At 38.1% G+C, this 25,407-nt stretch overlaps 1 long non-coding RNA gene and 1 pseudogene across 3 annotated transcripts; one reads left to right on the top strand and one right to left on the bottom strand.

Moving 5' to 3' along the window:
• Nucleotides 1-328: 328 nt before the first annotated feature.
• On the bottom strand, nt 329-23,823 carry LOC311070403 (solute carrier organic anion transporter family member 2A1-like; annotated as a pseudogene). The gene is made up of 11 exons (XR_014609527.1): nt 23,687-23,823; nt 22,934-23,021; nt 19,807-19,962; nt 6,252-6,414; nt 5,784-5,842; nt 5,617-5,713; nt 5,139-5,357; nt 4,941-5,036; nt 2,452-2,586; nt 1,799-1,904; nt 329-625 (listed from the first exon to the last, which is right to left on the bottom strand). The product of XR_014609527.1 is annotated as a solute carrier organic anion transporter family member 2A1-like (transcript).
• On the top strand, nt 13,579-18,161 carry LOC311070540. 2 transcript variants are annotated; one of them, XR_014603686.1, is made up of 4 exons: nt 13,579-13,668; nt 13,819-13,928; nt 14,278-14,367; nt 17,654-18,161. It is a non-coding gene; the product is annotated as an uncharacterized lncRNA (long non-coding RNA). The 2 variants fall into 2 exon arrangements; XR_014603687.1 differs by having other exon boundaries at nt 13,582-13,661.
• Nucleotides 23,824-25,407: the final 1,584 nt, after the last annotated feature.

The raw sequence follows: 25,407 nt of genomic DNA, 5'->3' as shown, positions 1-25,407 counted from the left end.
TGCTGCTGATATATTATTGTAGCAGAGTTTGTGCTGAATACAGTGTAATCAGACTTTAGCCATGAAAATGTCACAAGTAACAGAAACAAGCACAAATGTCAGAGCATGTCAGAACACCTCCAGGCCCCAGAAAACAGCTTAGACCCCAGAGGGTTAATCCCACTGAACAATAAATAGTGAAATATGTTACTCTCAGACAAAAAGCTTCAATATTCCCTTGCTTATTTCCCTGGACTTTGCCTTTGAATCAGAATATGTTAGAGTGACATACTGTATTGTGTGTGGATTAGTAGCAGTAAAGGTTTTGAATGAGTAATTTGTACCTTTGAACAATATGATATGCTTTCACTGGCCTCAAACACACACCACATATTGATATATGGTTTTGGGTGGAGCAAAATATTTTTTCTTGCGTGAACACCTTAAAAAAAGGCGTGCTTAATTTCTTTAAGTAACTTACACATCATAATATTAGAAAAGGAGGCAGTTTGTGCAAACTGCTTCTCTATTAATTTGCCCATGAAAGTGGCAAGTCCCGCAACCATGACAGCAAGATTCACCTGAGCCAACACAACCAACAAATAAATTGGGTTCCGCAGAGTCCTCCTGAAGATTTTGGGGAAGCCTGAGGAACGATAAGAGACACCAAACTATTTGAAAGAATCTGAAGAACATTTCTACATTAAAGCACAAAAAGAATATCCATGAAGACAAGAACATTATATTTTGGTAGATTAATGAAACAGCATGGTTTCATGAAAACAATATCCAAGGATCTTTAATATTTTGATAAGTCAGTGGTTGCGAGCTGGTTTTGTTTTAGAACCCATATTTTACATTTGACATCAAGTGAAGTCAGCATAATACAGTAATCTCCTTAAAAATCAAACACTAAAATTACATTATTAATATTACCAGGAAAGTTATTTTCAGACATATTACACAAGTTCCAAAATATTGTAGAGTTTGATTGGACGCACAACTTTTAACAACAAAACATATGGAACAATAATTTTTTGGTGTGCAGCCCACCCATTGAGAACAAATGTGCTACATTCATGATATACAATTGTTACAGGAACAGAACATTTGAATTATTAATTTGTAGTTGAGGTTTCACTTGATGGTCTCTTTAACACATTCTGTTGACTGTAAGTAATGTTACACCTACATGTCTACTAACTCTCATTAGAGTGTCAGTAGAGTATTAGTACTGTAGACTGGTAGGGTTAGAATAAGTTGACATGTACTTCCAAAGTTACTTATAGTCAGTATAATGTCTGTAATGAGACCATCACAATAAATATTTAGCAGATATTAAGCAAACAGTCTACTAATGCTCTAATGAGAATTAGTTGATGTGTAGTTGCAAAGTTACTTATTAACAGAATGTTCAAAAGGGACCATCAAAATAAAGTGTTACAGTAGTTGAGACAAAAAAAAAGTCAAAAATCATTATTTGGCTTCTAACATCTGGTTCTGAGTAAGTAGGTCAAAGTGCGTAGCATAAAGTTTCTTTGCTTCACTTAGCGTGTTCTAATGTAGGCCATAAACCTGCATCTTACTTACTAATCACTTAGAATCCAGTTTGACCAGATGCTGAATATGATGAGATTTTGTGGGTGAGTTTGTGGAATTATCTCTGAACTGGCTGTTAAAATAATGCAGACAGCATGCAAATAAACAACATTACCAGCAAGCGCAAATTAATTTCCCCAGGTTGATTTTTGTTATTTGAACTTGGAAGTACTTAATTTGTGACTAATAAAATCGCTGACAGGTAAAATGGCAAACACACTTTTTAGGAACTCAGTGAGAGAAACCTCTTCCATTGTGTCAGTTCCAGGCTTCTTGTCTTCCATAATTTTCTCTGTTGATGGCTCTGTAGGAGTTTCTTCGATTTCCTGAGGAGATTGAAATCTAAATTTGTTTTTGAAATACCAACTGATATGATCAAGATTGTAGTGAAAAACTCTGGAATATGAAGTAGCGATGCACATATTGCAAACTGGTTTACACCAGCAAATCATCTTAACCTTTTTAGGATTTTATGAAGCCTGTTTTTATACCAATATTTTAAAAGTTGAGGTTTTGCATCCAATATTAGAATATGCTCATTTACAGAGTTCAGAAAAAGAACATTTAGTACAAGAACATTCTTGTTGAACACACACTTTGTGTTTTATGCGAGGTTAGCATGTTGAGCAAGAGGGTCAAGAACAGGCTGAGACAAGCTCCTTTTGTACTCAAGTTTCTTTCCTTGTTTGTAGTTTTTTTTTTTTTTTATATATATATATACACATGTTCTGTGAGACCCTAGTAGGCTTCATGAACAAAGCCAGAATCTTAAATTACAGCAGAAACACTCACATTCATCTGATTTATATCAGAATTTACTAAATAATTTCCAGAATCAAAAAGGCCAAAGATGGGATTTGTGATATACATCACCTCCTCTGGATATCTTCTTAGGGAAAAACAGATATGGCAAAGAAGTCAGGAGAAGGAGGGTGTCAGCTATCAAGAATCCCAACCACCAAGCTCCAACCCATCTGGGGTCATCATTTTTCAGAGAAAATTTTTTATCTGAAAAGTGGAAATAACAGCTGATTCATCATAGATTTCCCACATACAAGAGACATGAAGCCAAACTTACTACAGAGTGTATAACTTACAGACAGATATGTAGAAGGGCCGAGAGGAAATGGAAAAAAGACAAACTGCAGATCTCTTATGAGATGCTTAAAGACTCTCTTTTTAAATATCAAAATGAGTTGAGAGTGGCCAAATCAAATTATTTTTCTACCCTTATAGATAAAAACCACAATAATCCCAGACTTCTTTTTAATATTATTAATACTGTTACAAATCCAGCTGTGTCTATCTACCCGAGTGAGTCAGTGGCTATGTGTGAGCGGTTTTGCAAGTTTTTTATAGACAAGATAGCTGGAATTAGAAATAACATGCAATTGATCACTGGTAATCCTGCAGTTGAGTTAAATTACATCGGCAGACTCAGTAAGTTTACACCAATCACTATGACTTTTCTAAATGACACAGTGAAGCAGCTAAAACCGACAGGATCACCATTAGACACTATCCCAGCACGACTATTTTAAAAAGTGTTCAGTGTAGTGAGTACGACACTCCTACACTTTGTAAATAGATGCCTTGAGTTGGGAGTTGTTCCTGAGCGTTTAAAACATGCGTCAGTGCAACCCATACTGAAGAGGCCAAATTTAGACTCATCGAATCTATCAAATTTTAGACCTATTTCGCACCTCCCATTTCTAACAAAAATTTTAGATAAAGTAGTTCTATGTCAGCTTGAAACTTTTTTGAACGAAAATAAAATCTTTGATATATTTCAATCTGGTTTTAAAAAATTTCACTCTACGGAAACGGCACTTGTTAAAGTACTCAATGACATTTTTTTAGCCACTGACTCTGGAGATTCTGTAGCATTGATACTCCTGGATTTAAGTGCGGCATTCGACACGGTAGATCACAATGTCCTGCTATCTCGGCTAGAACACATAGTGGGCATCAGAGGCCCAGTATTACATTGGTTTCAGTCGTATCTTACAAACAGGAGTTTTTCAGTCAACATTAGTAACTACCGATCTTCATCAGTAAAGTTAACATGTGGAATTCCTCAAGGCTCCACACTGGCTCCGATGCTGTTTTCTTTATATATGCTTCCTTTGAGTACTATTTTTAAAAAATATGACTTGAGTTATCATTGTTATGCAGACGACACACAAGTGTATTTTCCTCTTAACCATGGAAAGAATCTAGAAGAGATGGCTGATTGCCTTGAGGATGTGAAAGCATGGATGTCGCAAAATTTTTTAAGTTTGAATGAGGAAAAGACAGAGGTTATAGTGTTTACACCTTCCAGTCTACACGATATAACAAATATAAATCTTGGTACCTTGACACCATATGTGAAGCCATATGTTAAGAACTTGGGAGTGGTACTAGACAGTGCCCTAAAGCTTGATAGACAGGTCAATCAAGTTGTAAAATCAAGCTTCTACCAGTTACGAACTCTGGTAAAAATTAAGTCTATACTCTCATTCTCTAACTTCGAAAAAGTCATACATGCTTTTATCTCTACAAGGCTGGACTATTGTAATTCGCTTTATGTGGGGATCAGTGAATCATCCATTAATCGCCTTCAAATAGTCCAGAATGCCGCTGCAAGAGTTCTGACAGGAACTCGAAAACGAGATCATATAACTCCTGTCCTTAAGTCACTAGATTGGCTGCCAGTGCACTATAGAATCACTTTTAAAGTTTTATTATTAGCTTTTAAGTCATTACATGGGATGGCTCCATCATACCTCACGGACTTACTGACTGTTTATCAACCATCAAGAGCTCTTAGGTCTGCGAACCTAGGCCTTCTGGTGGTTCCAAGAATAAAACTTAAGACTAGAGGAGACAGGGCTTTTTCTAGTGCCGCTCCTAGACTCTGGAATAGCCTCCCTCCTGAAATCAGAGCTGCGCCAACTTTGGGCATTTTTAAAGTGAGGTTAAAGACATTTCTATTTGATCTGTCGTATGCAAATTGAATGTTGAAGCAACTGTCTTGTTGTTATCTTTGTAGTGTATTGCGTCATGTCTTTTTTTTATCCTTTGTACAGCACTTTGGATCAACGGAAGTTGTGCTTATATGTGCTTTATAAATAAATTGATTGATTGATTGATTGATTGATACTATGATACATCAAGCAAGACTGCTAAAGATGTTTAATCTTGAGGTCAAACTTTCTTTTTAAAATCAGTATAGCTTGTCAAAAGGCACTCGTCTAAACATGTTTAGTACAGTTGCTAAAGTATTTAATTATAATGACATCTCATGCCGTTTAAGCGCAGTAAAGTGTGTAAATGTGACTTTACATTTATGAAATGTAGACATGGCATATTAGACTCACCTGAAGAAATCTCAACATCAACAAAGAAACGAAGGAGGACAGATGACATCAAGTAGCCAAATGCCGGCCCAATCACAGTAACTGCGAAAAGTATGCCTGTAAAAAAAGATAAAGTTGGATTATTTCTTGAACGAACCACTGTATTTTGTGAATTGATGATTAAATAAAACTCTATTAATCAAAAATATTTAATCAAACCAAGGTAGAAGGGTGAACTCCTCTTTTCTGCATAATCATCTATGTAGGAAATCCCAAAAGGTTGTGTGGGGACACCGCCAATGCCCAGCAGTAACTGGCCCAGTAGAAATATTGGATACACTACAGTGCCATTCTTGTTTGTATAGCATTTCTGATTAGATTCTTCCTCAGGGGAAATGTTCTGTGATTGGCCCGAGCCCGAGCTGTTGTCTTTGGTGTCTGTGCAACAAATACAAACAGGTTAAATACAATCAGTTATTAAAGGGGGGGTGAAACACTCAGTTTCAGTCAATCTCATGTTAATCTTGAGTACCTATAGAGTAGTATTGCGTATCTCCAAAAAGTCTTTAATTTTATTATATTTATAAAAGAAAGATAGGCAGTACCGAGTCTTTCCGGAAAAGAATCACGAGCGCTGTTCTTGTGCTTACGTGCCGATAGCTAACAACACACAGACATTTGAAGCAGTTTTACTCACCGCCTGCGGTTCCAACGCACGACCTTGAACCTTTATCGTTGGAACTGCTCCATTCTAAAGCATTAGACGATCTGCAAATCCGGCGTCGAACTGGGCCTTGTTTATAAAACAATCATCGTCGAAATGCAGGGAACAGGGAACTCCGTTGATGCTCTGGAAAAACAAACTCCATCCACTGGTCCCTTAACGCCGGGTTCTTCGGGAATCTGTGCAGGGTTGTCTTGCCCTGGCAACCAAAAACAGACTTCTTTCTTTAACATCGCGAGCACAGCGCTTTGATGGGCGTACTGCTTTCGCTCTCTCGCTCGTCGCTCTGGTCTTCGGGTGCGCACGCGCCCTTCCGGGAGAAGTGCCTTTAGGACCCGTATAAGGAAATTCCGCCCCATCTGACGTCACACAGGCCCATACTCGAAAAAAACTTCAGAAACTTGTGACAAACCGGAAGGAGTATTTTTCGCACAGAAATACTCTTTCAAACTTAATTTTTTAAACTTTGTCCATGTTTAGCATGGGAATCCAACTCTTTAACAGTGTAAAAAACTCAGTATGCATGAAATAGCATTTCACCCCCCCTTTAAGTACATCCAGTAGTTAACTACAAAAATGGCTAATTTAAAAGAAAAAGGTTTACTCACTGCTATTAAAGCCTGTATACTTGTACTCTCCACCAATGAAGTGAGGTAGTGCTATAAGGAACACCCCCATGCTAGCAATCATTGCTCCGATTCCTATACATCTCGGCCGATGTACACGACTCCCAAAGAAACTCACAAACACGATGAGAACCGTGTTCCCCACCTTTGCTTAAAATCAACAAAACTTACATTGCATGATCTGATATAATAGTTAAAACTAGATGTACCGCATGGCGGTACAAAATATGACCGCCGCTCAGGCCTGCACTGGCTTTCCACAAAAATAAATGACGTGGAGCAATTTGGCTGTATTGCGTGTTTATGTATATACCTAAAAAAAGTAGTAGTATGTGCATGTCTGTCTGTGTATGTGTGTGTGTTTGTGTTTGTGTATGTGTGTGTCTGTGTGTGTGTGTGTCTGTGCGTGTATGTATGCGTGCGTACATGTGTGTGCGCGTGTGTGTTTGTGTGTGTGTGTCTGTGCATGTGGATTTGTATGTGTCTGTATGGGTGTGTGTCTGTGCGTGTGGATGTCAGTGTGTGTGCATGCTTGCGTTTGTTTGTATTCCTGCATGTGTGTGTGTGACAGTATCATCCTAAACCAGCAACCCTTCGCTCAACAGCACCATCTACAGGCCGATGAGTGTACAGTCACTAAATGTGCACATAAATGAATTTATTTTATACCCCCCCATGGATGAAATTCTACGAAACTTAGCATACCACCAGAGGATGTCAAGTTAATCATACACATGAAATATGGTGCAGTTCTGAACATCTCAACTGAAGATAGGGGCGATTAAAGCAGAATAATATTGCATTTTCATTTTTTATGGGAAGGGGCGCAAATCACAAATGACTGATTATGGGCTAGGTTGATGTGGGCCCTTAAGACCAACATACCATAAAAATTTCTTCATCCTCGGTGCCACGGTTCAGGTAGTTATTTAGGAAAAACTGCATTTTTTGGGTTTCGGGGGGCCCAGCGCGGGGGGGGAGTGGCCCCCGGGGACCAAACGAAATTTTTCCGTAAAAGTCTAGTGGGGCTACATGCCCACCAAATTTCATGTTCCCCGGTGTTTCGGTGTCCCTGGTATCGTTGACGGAAAATTCAGTAGGTGACGAAAAAAAAAAAAAAAAAAAACTTTGACAATCCCTATATGACCGCTTTCGCTAGCTATGCTAGCGGCGGTCATAATTATAGTTATAATATTAGTCTTTGCAGATGCAGTACCATTTCATATTAAGACTTTGTGTCTGAACTTGTAACTTTAAAGGAGAACTCGGCAACTCTAGCGAACTCTAGTCACTTCTTCGCTGATTTTCCCTTTTGTTGTCGCATGTTTTCCCCACGAGCTCCCCCTACAGCTGTGGGGGGGGGGGGGCGTATATTTCACAACACGGTCGTAAAAACTCACTTGTGGCGGCCTCCTCCCCCTCTCTACCGCTGCTCATGTGCGTTTGTTTTGATCGGAGCAAGCCAACTGTATCGTGTGGAGCTGTGTCTACCGAGGTGGGTAATCTGGTAATACATCATACATGCGTGTGTGTTTATGTCGAATTGCCGTAAAGCAATTCGTGTTTCGCCCTCGTTCTCGTTCTCTTTCTCGCTTCTCACGAGACTTCCAATTTCTATCTTGCCGGGACGGTAGTGGCCAAGTTGCAAGGTTGGTTTTCCGCCTGGGAACGCTGGGGGGAGCGTAATCTCTATATGGGTTATGAATGGGAATTACATATGGGGTCCACTTTGATAAACCATATGGGTCAGACATGGGCAAACACAATCAGTCCTATATAGGCTGCCAACATGAGCCCAATGTGGTACCCACATAGGTAATCTATATATGGGTTATGAATGGGAAAAACATATGGGGCCCACTTTGATAAACCATATGGGTCAGACATGGGCAAACACAATCAGTCCTATATAGGCTGCCAACATGAGCCCAAGGTGGTACCCACATAGGTAATCTCGATATGGGTTCTGAATGGGGAGTTACATATGGGGCCCGCTTGGCCAAACCATATGTGTCAGACATGGGCAAACACAATCAGTCCTATATAGGCTGCCAACATGGGCCCAAGGTGGTACCCACATAGGTAATCTCGATATGGGTTATGAATGGGAAAAACATATGGGGTCCACTTTGATAAAACATATGTGTCAGACATGGGCAAACACAATCAGTCCCATATAGGCTGCCTACATGGGCCCAAGGTGGTACCCACATAGGTAATCTCTATATGGGTTATGAATGGGGAATACATACGGGGCCCACTTTGATAAACCATATGTGTCAGACATGGGCAAACACAATCAGTCCCATATAGGCTGCCTACATGAGCCTAAGGTGGTACCCACATAGGTAATCTCTATATGGGTTATGAATGGGGAATACATACGGGGCCCACTTTGATAAACCATATGGGTCAGACATGGGCAAACACAATCAGTCCCATATAGGCTGCCTACATGAGCCTAAGGTGGTACCCACATAGGTAATCTCTATATGGGTTATGAATGGGGAATACATACGGGGCCCACTTTGATAAACCATATGGGTCAGACATGGGCAAACACAATCAGTCCTATATAGGCTGCCAACATGAGCCCAATGTGGTACCCACATAGGTAATCTCTATATGGGTTATGAATGGGAATTACATATGGGGCCCACTTTGATAAACCATATGGGTCAGACATGGGCAAACACAATCAGTCCTATATAGGCTGCCAACATGAGCCCAATGTGGTACCCACATAGGTAATCTCTATATGGGTTATGAATGGGAATTACATATGGGGCCCACTTTGATAAACCATATGGGTCAGACATGGGCAAACACAATCAGTCCTATATAGGCTGCCAACATGAGCCCAATGTGGTACCCACATAGGTAATCTATATATATGGGTTATGAATGGGAAAAACATATGGGGCCCACTTTGATAAACCATATGGGTCAGACATGGGCAAACACAATCAGTCCTATATAGGCTGCCAACATGAGCCCAATGTGGTACCCACATAGGTAATCTCTATATGGGTTATGAATGGGAATTACATATGGGGCCCACTTTGATAAACCATATGGGTCAGACATGGGCAAACACAATCAGTCCTATATAGGCTGCCAACATGAGCCCAATGTGGTACCCACATAGGTAATCTATATATATGGGTTATGAATGGGAAAAACATATGGGGCCCACTTTGATAAACCATATGGGTCAGACATGGGCAAACACAATCAGTCCCATATAGGCTGCCAACATGAGCCCAAGGTGGTACCCACATAGGTAATCTCTATATGGGTTCTGAATGGGGAGTTACATATGGGGCCCGCTTGGCCAAACCATATGTGTCAGACATGGGCAAACACAATCAGTCCTATATAGGCTGCCAACATGGGCCCAAGGTGGTACCCACATAGGTAATCTCGATATGGGTTATGAATGGGAAATACATATGGGGTCCACTTTGATAAAACATATGTGTCAGACATGGGCAAACACAATCAGTCCTATATAGGCTGCCAACATGGGCCCAAGGTGGTACCCACATAGGTAATCTCGATATGGGTTATGAATGGGAAATACATATGGGGTCCACTTTGATAAAACATATGTGTCAGACATGGGCAAACACAATCAGTCCCATATAGGCTGCCTACATGGGCCCAAGGTGGTACCCACATAGGTAATTTCGATATGCGTTATGAATGGGAAAAACATATGGGGTCCACTTTGATAAACCATATGGGTCAGACATGGGCAAACACAATCAGTCCTATATAGGCTGCCTACATGAGCCCAAGGTTGTACCCACATAGGTAATCTCTATATGGGTTATGAATGGGGAGTTACATATGGGGCCCGCTTGGCCAAACCATATGTGTCAGACATGGGCAAACACAATCAGTCCTATATAGGCTGCCAACATGGGCCCAAGGTGGTACCCACATAGGTAATTTCGATATGCGTTATGAATGGGAAAAACATATGGGGTCCACTTTGATAAACCATATGGGTCAGACATGGGCAAACACAATCAGTCCCATATAGGCTGCCAACATGAGCCCAAGGTGGTACCCACATAGGTAATCTCTATATGGGTTCTGAATGGGGAGTTACATATGGGGCCCGCTTGGCCAAACCATATGTGTCAGACATGGGCAAACACAATCAGTCCTATATAGGCTGCCAACATGGGCCCAAGGTGGTACCCACATAGGTAATCTCGATATGGGTTATGAATGGGAAATACATATGGGGTCCACTTTGATAAAACATATGTGTCAGACATGGGCAAACACAATCAGTCCTATATAGGCTGCCAACATGGGCCCAAGGTGGTACCCACATAGGTAATCTCGATATGGGTTATGAATGGGAAATACATATGGGGTCCACTTTGATAAAACATATGTGTCAGACATGGGCAAACACAATCAGTCCCATATAGGCTGCCTACATGGGCCCAAGGTGGTACCCACATAGGTAATTTCGATATGCGTTATGAATGGGAAAAACATATGGGGTCCACTTTGATAAACCATATGGGTCAGACATGGGCAAACACAATCAGTCCTATATAGGCTGCCTACATGAGCCCAAGGTTGTACCCACATAGGTAATCTCTATATGGGTTATGAATGGGGAAATACATTCAAGTATAATTGTAAATATAATGAATTTTGTAGTAAATATAAATTGTGCATCTGTAAATTACATCATAAACTATACACTTGTAAATAACATATCTTCACAATCATTAAAATAATTATATACAGTATATTTTTGTAATTTATAATCTTTGTTATAATACCACTAACAGCTGACCGTGGAATATTTAGTAGTGAGGAAATTTCACAAATGGACTTATTACACAGGTGGAAACCTGGTACCACGCTTGAATTCACTGAGCTCCTGAAAGCAACCTATTCTTTCACAAATGTTTGTAGAAAAGTCTGCATGCCTAGTGCTTGATTTTATTCAACTGTGGCCATGGAAGTGATTGAAACACCCAAATTCAATGATTTGGAGGGGTGTCCCAATACTTTTGGCAATATAGTGCATGTGGTTACAGTATAGGCCATGGCTCTTCAAATCCAGTCCTGGAGTGTTGGTGTTCAGCAGACATTAGTTCCAACCCATGACTTTAAATATTCAAAGTGTCAACTTTTAGTGGTCTGATTTTGTGAGTTACTGCAAAATGCTTATCTCCATATAGTTATTTTAAAATCTATACAAATGGTTCAAAATATCCAGAAAATGGTCACTGTACAATATGAAGAATGGGTTACAGAAGCTATCAAATTCTGTCTATCAAAATCTTTTATAATGGCTTAGAGATGGGTAGAAGAAATCAAACCTCTAGCAACAGCCATATGCCCTTATTCAACGGAGATACTCCAGAGTTTTCTGGTCAGATAGTTAGTGACAATGTAATTCTGATTTTGAATATTGGGGTTAGGGTTAGGGTTAGGGTTTTGATTATTGAGAGGGGCACATCAGTTCAGATGATGAAATAGCCCAAGTAAAGAAAGATAGAATGGAAATTCATGGTTTGAAGAAAATCCAATGTAAATTCAGAAATCATATTTGCATCATATACAGGAGTACAGAATAAAGTGCAGTTTCATTCATTTAGCATTTTGTGTTTTGTGTTCAGTTTTCTTTTGAGGTCAACAGTACAGACTTTTCTTTTCAGTCATAGTTGGCACATGACTGACCCTCAAAGTTGAAATATGGTTGAAATAATGTCAGTTGTTGTTTTAATGTTGTTAAGTTTTTTATTTTGTTTGTTTGTTTGTTTTTACAAAATCTGTATGTTGAATCAATGTCATGTCTTCAAGGAATACATAATCTTTGAATTATTATTATTTCTAATTATTATTTTGTTATTTTAGCATTGTATGATATTTTGATCAAAACACCACTTCAAAAATCTAAATTTATGTTAAAATATAATCATATTATTAACAATAATAATAATAATAATAATAATAATGGATATAATTTCAATCTCAAGAGAGAAGTACAAGCAGAAACTTTTTTGCTTTGTGTGATTTTGTTTGGACTTACAATTTTGTGTTTGCCTAAAGCTTACCATGCAGGATTGCATTTTTATTCACACTGTCATCAAACACTATTTGACCAACTAATCAAATATAGTATACAAATAAAACTAAACACACATTTCTTTAAACAAAAAAAACAAAAAGAAAGAAAAGTAATCTTTTCCATTACCACCCTGAAACAATTACTATTGGTTGTTTCACCTTCTTTGATCATGATTGGTTAATATGACTGTCATCTACGTAACTGGCCAATGACAACCGTGCGCGCCTTTTTACTGGTCAAGTTTGAAAATACGATGACGACGTGTGTGTGCTACTGCTCGGCAAGATTACTCGGTCTTTCCTTATGCCTGTTAAATTATTATTTTAAACTAATTTGCGTTGTGACATGTAAACGGAGGAGAACAGAAGCTGATATGTGAACACAGAGGAAGGTCGTTCTGGATGTGTGAGTCCTGCAAACATTTTGGTGATATCAGGTAAGAGAACATTTTTCAGTCTCTATTACGTAGTTATGTTTTGTGTTCATGTCCTATTAGTTTAGAAAAAACAGAGATCAATTAATATATATTTAAACGTTTAGGCATTACATTAAAATAAGTGGATACGAATGTTAATATAATTCATGGTAGAATATATAATGCAGGTAAACAAATCTTGTGTTAATGGAGTTCATTAACTTCCCAGAAATGTTCTGTGTCAGTTAACTTTTACACACGGATAACGGACGTACTACAACCTGCAGCTGTGTGTGTGTGTGTGTGTGCGCGCGCGCGTGTACGTGTACCATTGATTTGATTACAGTAAGATGCTAATAGTGATTAGCGTATTAGCACGTTGTAGCCTCTGATGTCAATGTTAGTCAGCTAGTTTAAAACTCAAACACATGAAAACCCTATTGGAAAAAATATATAACTAAAATATATTTGAAAAATTTATTTTATGTTAAGTTTACTACAAATGCATTTACATATTTATGTACTTAATATAAATACCCTGCAATTGTACTTTGGTATCCTAAATTATATACTTAAAGTCAATAAGAACAACAAATGTTGTACTTAATGCAACTTTAGTTATCTGGAAGTAGTGCTGAGGTTAAGTGTATTTGATTGTGCTAAAGTGGAACTATTGCATTTGATGTATTTATTTATTTTTCTAGGGAAGGAGCATCCGAATGAGTAAAGTGACTGATATAACTGTCATTTATATATATATATATATATATATATATATATATATATATATCTCAAGCACTGGAAGAAGATTTTTTGGGGAGAACAGGCACCCAACAGAGAGACAAATCCACCACGATTATCAACTTCAGTAAGATGCAAGTCAATTTTAACCATTGCTTCTAAACCATACATTGGGATTAATATATTATGTAGTTAAAAGTATTATTCTCATCATCAAAAGTAATTTCATCTACCAGTGACAAATCTGAGTAACTTTTTATCCTTTTGTCTTTCTTTCTCTAAAGTGACAAAGAAAGGAGAACATGTCACCATCATCAGTCCTTTATTTAGTTCACTGAAGAGCATCAAGGGAAAGACCCTCAGACGTGTCATAACAGGATAAATGTGGCGACAGGTAAAATTATTAGATGGTCTGTTTGATTTTGGTGTACCAATTTGCTTTTTTCAGAGCTACAATTGTGTGATGTGACGTGACATGTATGTGCAAAAACGGCTGCCCACTGCTCCGGGTGTGTGTTCATAGTGTGTGTGTGTGTGTGTTAGTGAGTATTGAACACACACACACACTGAACACACACCCGGAGCAGTGGGCAGACGGTTTTGCTGCGGCACCCAGGGAGCTATTGGTGACCATTTGTTCATGTTGTCTGAATGTTTAATAATGGCAAATGTTGGTACAATTTAAATACGTTTTGTTTAATATTGTTTAAAGGAATGGTACAAATTAAATCTTTCTTTTTAAGGACTTATCAGCCCCCTCCATCCCACCTCAGATTGACCAAGGATCCAGATGAGTACTGGCAATTTGGTGAAGGATTGCACTGTCACTTCTGGTATGAATCTATTAACCTTTTGTTATGTGTGAGGTGTTTTGATTTTACTTAATTTAATAAAATTTACAAAATTAGATTTTACATAATTGACTTAGAGTAGTAGTAATTTTCACTAAAATGAAAATTACCCCATGATTTACTCACCCTCAAGCCATCGTTAGTGTATATAACTTTCTTCTTTTAGACAAATACAATTGGAGTTATATTAACTATGGGGTTGGGTTAATAAAGCCCTTCTGGAGCAAGGCTTTTTATCCAAAAGTATACTTTTTTTCCAAAAGTATCCATATTTAATACTTTAGAAAGTAAAATAACTAGCTTCCGGCCATACATAGTCTACTTTTGTATAAAGCACAACTTACGCAACTTGTGACGTCAGAAGTAGCGTAGTGCATCATGGGGTAGCGTAAATATCAGCAGCACGTCGCATTACTCGCATAAGTTGCGCTTTACCCTTAAGTGGAATCTGTATGTTTGTTTGCCCAGAACCTAGTTGTTTTAAATATTAATATTTTTCTAACACAAACTCATGGCTTCGCTTCAGAAGGCCTTTATTAACCGCGTAGAGTTCTTATGTAATGGATAGATGCACTTTTTTGAGCTTCAATCTGATGGATGCAATGGTTGCAATCCACTGCCATTATGCAGCTTGGAAGCATCAATGTGTTTATTAATATAACTCCGATTGTATTCGTCTGCAACAAGAAAGTCATACATACCTAGGATGAGTAAATCATGGGCTAATTTTCAATTTTAAAGTGAACTACTTTAATACTATGTGTAGTTAGGATTCTGAATTAAGTGTAATGTTTCTCTACATATCAGAAATATACAGAGCCACTTATTAGGGGTGGAACGGTACACAGGAGTCACGGTTCGGTTCATGCCTCGGTTCAGACATCACAGTTCGGTACGAGTTCGGTACAATGGAGGAAAAAAGCAAAGCAAAACAAAAATGCAGAAGGCTTGTGCATGTCTCAGGCTGTACCACCAAAGGAAAATAAATTACTTAAGCCTTGTATTTTTTAAATAAGTTTTATTAATAAAGTAAGGCATAGAACCAGTTTATTTGTAGTGCACTGACAATAGTTTTATATAATTAGTTTATTAATTAAATTAATAAAAAGACAAAAAGACCTTGAGATATGTTTGGTAATTGTACCTGAATTAATTTAATTGAATTAATTTGCTACATTTCAGATTAATATATTTGTTTTCTCTTAAAATTTTAATTAACAGTAACTTAAACACTTTGCAGTTTGAATGATGTCCTGTATAAACAAAATGACGGAGTATGTTTTTATGTTTACACTGTTCGATCACACCTCACACACACAAATTTCAGTAAGCACTTTGCGACTTTTCGATCATGACCGCGCCTCTCTCTCTCACACACACACACAATATATTCCAGCATTGCAATCTTTACATCGCAGCCAGCTTCAGAGCTAAGGCGGGAATGCAGATTAGGTGTCCCTAAAGAACCCGCGTATCTAACAGTAGTTCCACATTACATTCATTAATTTGCACACAAGTTTTATTTATTTTTATACCGTGTATTCTCCGTGTAAATTTATGCGGTGAACCGTGACGCCCGTACCGTTTCGGTTCAATACGAATACATGTACCGTTCCACCCCTACCACTTATATTATCAGAAATTAGAGCTGAAATTGTTGAAAGATTTTGATCTCGATTCAAATACCCACGCAATATTTTCCTAAATGACAAACGATTTGTCTTAAACCTTTGTCAAGTAAGATCACAGTGAACATTTATATCTGCGTTGGCGCTGTCAGTAGCCACATTTACATGGAAATGTTTTGTTTCGATCAGAATGAAATCATTCTGATTGATGAATCTGAACATAGTTTTTACATGAATGCTAAGTCATCAGGTTGATGGGCATTTATAAGTCACAAGCTTCAAATCTGATTTAATCTTTTTGATGTGAACTAATATGCAGTTTCCTGCTGTTGTCACAAACTAACCATCCTCCGTTGTTTTAAAAAGCAGACTTATATTTACCTATATTTCAGGTCCTTATTAGGAGACGAGGAGTACACAAAGCTTTGCCGTGCTGCTTATATTAATCAAGCAGTAACAAAACAATGCCCAGATGCCCAAAACAAGGCGTCTGCAGATGAGAGTCCGAAACAAGAGCTTGTTGGACAACGTTGTCCTGCACCACTTCACAGAATGATGAGTGAGAAGATCATTTTAGATTGACACAACAGTCATTTATTATATTCTTAAATAATATTACAACAACATCAGCTCTTAATTCAAATGATCACAGAAGTACTGAGATAAAAGTTTATAGTTCAGATATAAACACTGTCTACAGTAGCAATCAAAATAGAGTAAATCAACTTTTGCAAGAATCTTGACACTTGAAACTTTAATCATTCATTCTAGAGATTCGTTCAAAAACGCTGATTCATCCAGTAATGAAACACGTATTTTAGTCATTAAATCATTCATTCAAACTTTTTTTTTTATTCAGATTCATATTCATTTTAAATCGATTGCAGAAATTAACATTTGTCAGAACCTCTAGTAAATTACATGTTATGTTGTTAATTTATCTGTTCAGAATCATGATCTCTGTCTGAAACACTAAAAGAATCAGATTCTCATTTTAACAATTCTAACTTGTTATTAAAACTGTGACTCTGAAGTCGAGCCATCCTGGAAATTTAAGAATCATCCACACCTGTGATCACCTCAATTATTTTCCAAAGACACAAAGAATAATATTTTTATATTTTTACTTTAAAAGCAATCATAAATCATTAGCAATAAAAAAATAATTAAAATACTTTAATTATGCATCATTTTGTCGGCCCATTCTATCATCGACTGAGAATCTGATTGTGAGAAACTACCTAATATTAAAATGACTTGAGACAAATAATGTATTATTATTATTATTATTATTATTATTATTATTATTATTTTTGTTTATAATTTTTTTTAAGGGTTAACTTGTATCAATTAATGAATTGATGCTTTCAAACACATTGCATATTCATACTTTATAAACTGGTTTTATTAAAACAAAATTAAATCGGAATAGTCTGAATAAATAAACAGTAATTCTCTGTTGATTTCCCAAATGCCCTTCCAGTGACATTCCAATACCATGACCATTCCAATTGAAGTTTAATGCTGTTTTTGTTTTTTATCCTGAGTAAAAGTTATTTTTTCATAAGGTATTGTGACGTGTAAGTAACATGATTTCTCTAAAATCCTAATCTCTAAAAAAAAACAAATTTGTTTTGCAGAGGCTCTTAAGAAGACTGCTCAGATCAACTGGCAAGAAACTGAGAGGGAACACTCAAAATAGTCTGGGACAAGAGATGGAGGACAGTGTCCAGAATGCACAAATGACTGTCTGCAGTGTAAGCTGTACTGGTACATGTGTAGTTGCTGCTTCTTCTAACTGCCCCCATTTTATTTTCTGTTCAAATGTTCAAAGCTTTCAGTAAAGACTGGGTCAAATACAGGTTAAAAGTATGTATTTTAACAATTAGGTATAGAACTTTAAAGAGATACTCTTTAATCTGACATAAATCTGCTTATTTAAATATTGTCTCTGGAATTTCAGAATATTGCATAATATGATGGGTAATTTCAATAAAATTTAAATTTGAAAAGATTTCAATCTCACTGTGTGCTCTAATGCTTTAAAACTTGTTTGTGTGGTGTTGCTACTCATTTAGATGGAACCCAGATGATCCCTAGTTGGGCCACATGCATATGATTCCTAGTTGGGCCCCACCTAAAGCCCTGTGAAATCCTAAATAAAACCTAAATGAGTAAGTTGCTGGGGCCAACATGGAACCCATGGACAAACCCACTTACAGCCCATATTTCGGCCCATGTAGTAACGTTGTAGTACCTACAAAAAAACTAAAGCTGGGACCAAGAAAGGTCTTGTGCATGTAGCCCAGTTGGGGCCCACCTTTTTGTAAGTGCCATCCTATATGAAATCCATGTGGGCAGTTGGTATGGGGCCATTATGGAACCCGCGGACAATCCCATACAGAGCCCATTTTTCAGCCTATTTCGAAACCCACATGGGCCCCATATACAAATGTCGATGGGGTTAAGCTGGGACAGAGATGGGTCTTGTGCATTTTGTCCACTTGGGCCCCACCTAGTACCAAGTGCAATCCTACATGAAATCTATCTGGGCAATTAACATGGGGCCATTATGGAACCCGCGGACAATCCCATACAGAGCCCATTTTTCAGCCCATTTCAAACCCACATGGGCCCCATATACAAATGTCTACTGGGTTAAAGCTGGGACAGAGATGGGTCTTGTGCATTTTGCCCACTTGGGTCCCACCTAGTACCAAGTGCCATCCTATATGAAATCTATCTGGGCAATTAACATGGGGCCATTATGGAACCCGCGGACAATCCCATACAGAGCCCATTTTTCAACCTATTTCAAACCCACGCGGGCCCCATATACAAATGTCTACTGGGTTAAAGCTGGGACAGAGATGGGTCTTGTGCATTTTGCCCACTTGGGTCCCACCTAGTACCAAGTGCCATCCTATATGAAATCCATGTGGGCAGTTGGTATGGGGCCATTATGGAACCCGCGGACAATCCCATACAGAGCCCATTTTTCAGCCTATTTCAAACCCACATGGGCCCCATATACAAATGTCGGCGGGGTTAAGCTGGGACTGAGATGGGTCTTGTGCATTTTGCCCACTTGGGCCCCACCTAGTACCAAGTGCAATCCTACATGAAATCTATATGGGCAATTAACATGGGGCCATTATGGAACCCGTGGACAATCCCATACAGAGCCCATTTTTCAACCTATTTCAAACCCACATGGGCCCCATATACAAATGTCTACTGGGTTAAAGCTGGGACAGAGATGGGTCTTGTGCATTTTGCCCACTTGGGTCCCACCTAGTACCAAGTGCCATCCTATATGAAATCCATGTGGGCAGTTGGTATGGGGCCATTATGGAACCCGCGGACAATCCCATACAGAGCCCATTTTTCAGCCTATTTCAAACCCACATGGGCCCCATATACAAATGTCGGCGGGGTTAAGCTGGGACTGAGATGGGTCTTGTGCATTTTGCCCACTTGGGCCCCACCTAGTACCAAGTGCAATCCTACATGAAATCTATATGGGCAATTAACATGGGGCCATTATGGAACCCGCGGACAATCCCATACAGGGCCCATTTTTCAGCCCATTTCAAACCCACATGGGCCCCATATACAAATGTCTACTGGGTTAAAGCTGGGACAGAGATGGGTCTTGTGCATTTTGCCCACTTGGGTCCCACCTAGTACCAAGTGCAATCCTACATGAAATCCATCTGGGCAATTAACATGGGGCCATTATGGAACCCGCGGACAATCCTACATGGGGCCCATTTTTCAGCCCATTTCATACCCATATGGGCCCCATATACAAATGTTGGCTGGGTAGTAGTCCTGACATCTGACTGGAAAATCCATATCGTCTGTCAATAGTGGTTATGGAGCCCTTCAGATAACCAGACACCAGGAGCTGAGCAAGTTGTAGCATCCCATGACACAGTACAAAAAACTGAAACACAAAGAAAAAAAGTGATAAAAATGTAAATTCCTTTGGTGTGCATTCTGTAAATATGTATACAGGGCTCCAGACTAACTTTTTTTACTGACAAATTCTCTTATAATAAATAGACTTAACGTACAGATATTACAATGTCCAGTTTTATTTTAAGTTAACAGGGCTCCAGACTAACATCTGAGGGCAGCAGCACTGGAGCCACTGAGTTCTACAAATAATATCTGGTAGCACTGTGGCTGACAATAAAGCACTGAGCTTAATTTAGGGTGTAGATGAAATTAACTTTAATTATTATCATTCATGATGTCTTAATATTAATTAAAAAGCAAAACGAGTGAAAAAATGGATGATATTAGGGAGTGAAAATAGCCAATAAGCATCCTACTGTTTACAATGTTAATTGATTTTTTTTCTTTTTCTTTTTTTTTTTTTTTTTAAATAAGTGTTTAAATAAGAGTTTTCCTACATCTTAAAATTTTTAGTTTTAGGACAATCTTTGAAGGATGAACAAAAAATGTGTTGGTCATCACATTAAAAATAACATTTATTATATTATAGTTTTGAAGTGCTGGAAAAAGATGTGTAGTACTTGTAAGCGTTTGACTATTTCTGTCACAATACCATAGTTATGGTTAGAGTTACTACATTAGCCAAATCCATGGTGAATGTTGCTGAATTGTGGACTGAAAGCCTATAAGCTATAAGTGTTTCTCCTGGTTTCCACGTCAGCGCTGTTTGATCTGATATCTATGGTTAAGAACAGAGAACTCTGCGCAGAATCGGAATGTTTCTCACTGGATCTCGCAGCGATGATGTTATTAATTCTGAGGCGAATTCAATGCATTTCTTCACTGGATCTCCTAGTAACAGTGTTGCGTGATCGAGATCGGCCTGCGACTGGCAAGTTTGGGGCGCTGCGCTGTCTATTATTGGTCCGAACTAATAAACGGTCTGTGAAGCATAAATGAGTAGCTCATTTTTGTTCATCTTGGCAGATGAATTTACAGGTTTCAATATTCATTCTGTGTTTATATATGACTCAGTAAAGCCCTGACATTCGGTTCTATTTATTTAATGAATCATAATGCGATTGTACGCGCTATTATTATTACGTTAGAGACATCAACCACTGGTTGATGACCATAATGTTTGTATAAACTGTAGGTAACAACTGGTAAAATGCACATCTAGGTCATAAAAACTTAATATTTTCTTCTCAGCCATGTCAACAATTGTCCGTGAGTGAAATCTCCTCCCATCCGTTGTCTAATTGGCCTTTCGCAAGGATTCCTGGGTAGTTAAAGTGTGTGGAGCCTGCATCTATGCGGGCTTCGCGGAAGACCGTTTCAAGGGTACAAAGCACTGCTGAGCACACTTCAGCGTGGTAAAATGCTGAATGGAACGGCCTACGGACTCGTAGACTCAGCGAGCACGCGCAATTCAAGTCCATGAGACCGAAAGTCCACATGAAGTGCGCCATTTGGGACAGGGCCTTTGTCGCAGTCTGGAGCAGCACAAACATTTTGGAGTCAATAAGCAAAGGATCAATCTAGGTTTTTGGCTATGTTAATGTCATTATTTATTGCGAAGGTGTTTTTGTTTTAATCTTTGAATTGGTTTTACGTGTTCAAGTAAAGTCAAGCTGTCTTCTTGCAAAGTCAGGTTGTGTATGTTCAAGTTCATAAGACTTTTAGCCATTTAATAATCATCACTCTGATTGTTGAACAGCTATTTCAGAGCATTTGGTAATGGGATAAACATAAGAAGAAGAAAAAAAAAAAAGAACAATATAAGGATGTGCAGTGAATATAAGGAAATTAATATTGTCCAGGCCAAATCTATGGAGACTAGTAAAGTCAGGAAACTTAACTCAGCTACGCCTCTAATAAAATACCGCATTGTAAAAAGAAGCTTCCATTGCTACATCTAACATTTCCAATATCTAATACTGCTGAAATTCTTACAGTGTTTACATTGTTTTTAAAACACTTCCAGAAACAAACTACCGAACCTGTAGACTGGCAAATCATATCACAGTGCAGGTAGATGCCCAGCGTCATGTTAAATTAATTGATTGTCACTATTGTCGATAGTCATTAGACAACGGACGTTTTTGCCTGCCAAATTTCACTGAAATTATGCTAATTTGGCCGCACTTTTAGAGTGTGCTGTTTTCTTCATGAATAAAATATCATATGTTAGTTATCAAAAGATGTGTCAGTGGGTAGACTAAGCTGTAGCCTTTTTTTCCTTTAAAGGGTTAGTTCACCCAAAAATGAAAATTCTGTCAGTAATTATTCACCGTCATGTTGTCCCAATCCCGTAAGACTTCATCTTCGGAACACAAATTAAGATATTTTTTATAAAATTGGTAAGGCACTTTTACGTTTTCTCGTTGGTTTCTCGGACATCCAGGAAATGCACACTTTAGAACTATTTTAAACACTACATCGAGACCCATCTGCATCATCTTCTCAGCTCTTGCGCATGCGTCGTGACGCTCTCGTGAACTCACTCAGTGGCCCACACAGAAGAAAATGAATAGTTTAATAAAGTCTTATTTTGGGGATTTTTTTGCGCACAAAAAGTATTCTCGTCGCTTGACAAACTCAAGGTTGAGCCACTGTAGTCACTTGGACTATTTTAACAATTTCTTTACTAACTTTTCTGGGCCGGCAGATGAAATTACCTAGCAGCCGATGGAGGAGTGAGACAGCTCTCAGATTTCATCAAAAATATCTTAATTTGTGTTCAGAAGATGAACGAAAGTCTTACGGGGTTGGGACAACATGAGGGTGAGTAACTACTGACAGAATTACATTTTTTGGGTGAACTAACCCTTTAAATCATATTGATCTGGTTAATATAATCTTTTCCTGAGGTGGGGAAAGTTGTGTCACTGGACACCTTTATTTTAGAAGTCATATTTGTATGTAATTAGGGATATTTACATTTTGAATCTTACCTTGATATTGTTAAAGAGACCCATTGATCTGCGACGTCTCGTTGTCTCAATAGCTGTCATTTCGTGTTTTTACAAGATACAACACATTCTGGAGAAATAAAATCATAACTATTAAAGGTATATTTTGCCTTCCTCAGCAAAACAAATATGGATTAAAAAGCTTGTCATGAGTTTTTATCTCTCATTTTAATCTAGAAATGTGGAGTTACAATCAGTTACAAGTTGTTTTCTGCAAGCTATTTAAAATGAACAGGAAATGCTTGTGGTCTTAAGCTAACTTGGTTACATGTAGTTGATGCTGTTTTTTTATTTGATTGTTTCAGGCAGCCGCTCACAAGAAAGCAGCCTTTCGTCCCCGTTTTTTTCTTAGGAACTTGGTGAGCAGAACATATGATGTCAAGACTTAGGCTGCTCCAAGGGCGTCTTGGCAGTGCTTTGTGCTGGTTTTGATTTAGCACTTTCAATTCACTTTGAATTCAGCTCCAGAATAGAAGTATTGAGGAGAGTGTGCCTAATATCATCCATACATGTTCTATTACATTATACACATTATTGAGTATACTCAGGATAAGAATGAACTGAGATTAATTGATTAAATTTAAAGAATACATTCATTTCTACTGTAAGTATAAAAACAAATATCTATAGCAAAATGATATATATTGATAACTTGATATTATCACATCTTGATAAGTCTGACTAAGAGTTGTCCTTTACTGCCCAGAGTTCATGAATTAATGAAAGTGTTCTTACAGCTTGCTGAGACTGAAGAGTTGGAGATATAGTCTAGCTACTTTCACTTTAGGACGTTAAGTGGGCTACAAGAAGTTGCTGAGCTGTGGGCGGGCGTTCGGGATTGTGAAATCTCAAATAGCATTTGGACGTGATTTCATGTGAAGTGTAAAAAGAAGGTGAAAGAAAGAAAGAAAGAAAGAACAAATAATGACAAGACACACCTCTCAAACGAGCATCGATCATTGATTGATCACTGACGATTGTTAACCGGCAACATGCGGTTGCTAGTCGTTCTGTCCTTATTCCAAACTTTTTTCTTGAATTTCCTAACATAACCAGCAGATGGAGACAAAGTACAGTTTTAAAACCAAACTCACTTTTATGAAAATTCTCGATTCTAGATCATATGTGACCCGATCTGGCGAAATGAGTCGGAAATTTTTTTTTTGCTAAATTTCAAAGAACAGACATTCAAAAATAATCTCCTAAAGTTTCGCAGTCCAGATAATTGAGTAAAGGTATTTAAATGACTATTAAAGTTTACAAAGTTTTACTAAATTCGCTGAAAATGAATATTGCTTTTCTCAACTCCTCTCGTCACCTCTGAGCATTTCCCGGGAATCGCCTCAAACGTCTCTGCTCTCCAAATATGGTGTTTCACGTTGTATAGAACCAATCAAAAAGCTTAGAAATGTACACAAATGCTGATCATTTGTCAATGGGAAGCCCCGTTTCGACTGACCGGCACGCGATTGGTCCAGCCATCCTCCTGTCAGACTCACAGCGCTATGTGTAAACAAGCTAGCTGATCTCCTCAGAAAGATTAAATATTATTAATTTGAGAAATGTCGCTGTCAAAAGAGAGCAAAGTCGCCAAAAAGTTGCCAAAAGCGTTGAACTCACTGGAGGCTTCTAACCTAAGCTCTGCTGCTGGTCATCAAGAGTGGCTAAGGCTAGTCAGTGATTGTTTTGAATCTGGAGACGTGTCATCCTCTGATGACCGCGACAGCAGTGACAGCCCTGTGGTATTTATCGTGTATGGATGTGAGTGAGTGCAATTATTCTGTGAGTGTATTTATCTGCAAGGAGAATCCATTACAATGTGTTTGATTTATTTTAACCCAATATTTAACTGTTGGTATCTCCGTTATGAATGTGTTACACTGTTATTGTTACTGTCAACTAGCCTACACAAAGATATTGCATAGGCTAACAGTATTTTGTTCTCTGTTTCATTGTCTCTCTGCCTCTCTCACTTTCTCTCTCTCTCTCTCTCTCTCTCTCTCTCTCACACACACACACACACACACACACACACACACACACACACACAGAGAGAGAGAGAGAGACGCACACACACCCTCTCTCAAGGAAAACTGTAGCACCTCTGTTCAATCTTTCTGATTTTAGTAAATGTTTGTAAAAGTGCCTTTTAAATTATTTATTAAAATAAAAACTTTAAAATAATTTGAGCTTCAGCCTGGTTTAATAGCATATATTAATGTCTTTGGTCAAATTAAGCTGTACAATAAATAGTTTATCCCTTTAAATGCAATGGATTTTGAAAGATATCAACAAAAAACGGGCAAAAAAACTTTAAAAGCGATATTCTCAGGTTTTCAATTGGAAAAAGAGGACAGACGACCATAATTCAAATGTGTATATCTTTACAACCATTCAAGGTATGACTATGACTAGGATATCATTTGAAAGCTTATGGTCTCCTCTTTCCATTAATA

The sequence above is a fragment of the Abramis brama genome (assembly GCF_963993115.1).
Source record: "Abramis brama genome assembly, chromosome: 20".
Classification (NCBI taxonomy): domain Eukaryota; kingdom Metazoa; phylum Chordata; class Actinopteri; order Cypriniformes; family Leuciscidae; genus Abramis; species Abramis brama.
This window is presented reverse-complemented; position numbering and strand designations above follow the sequence as displayed.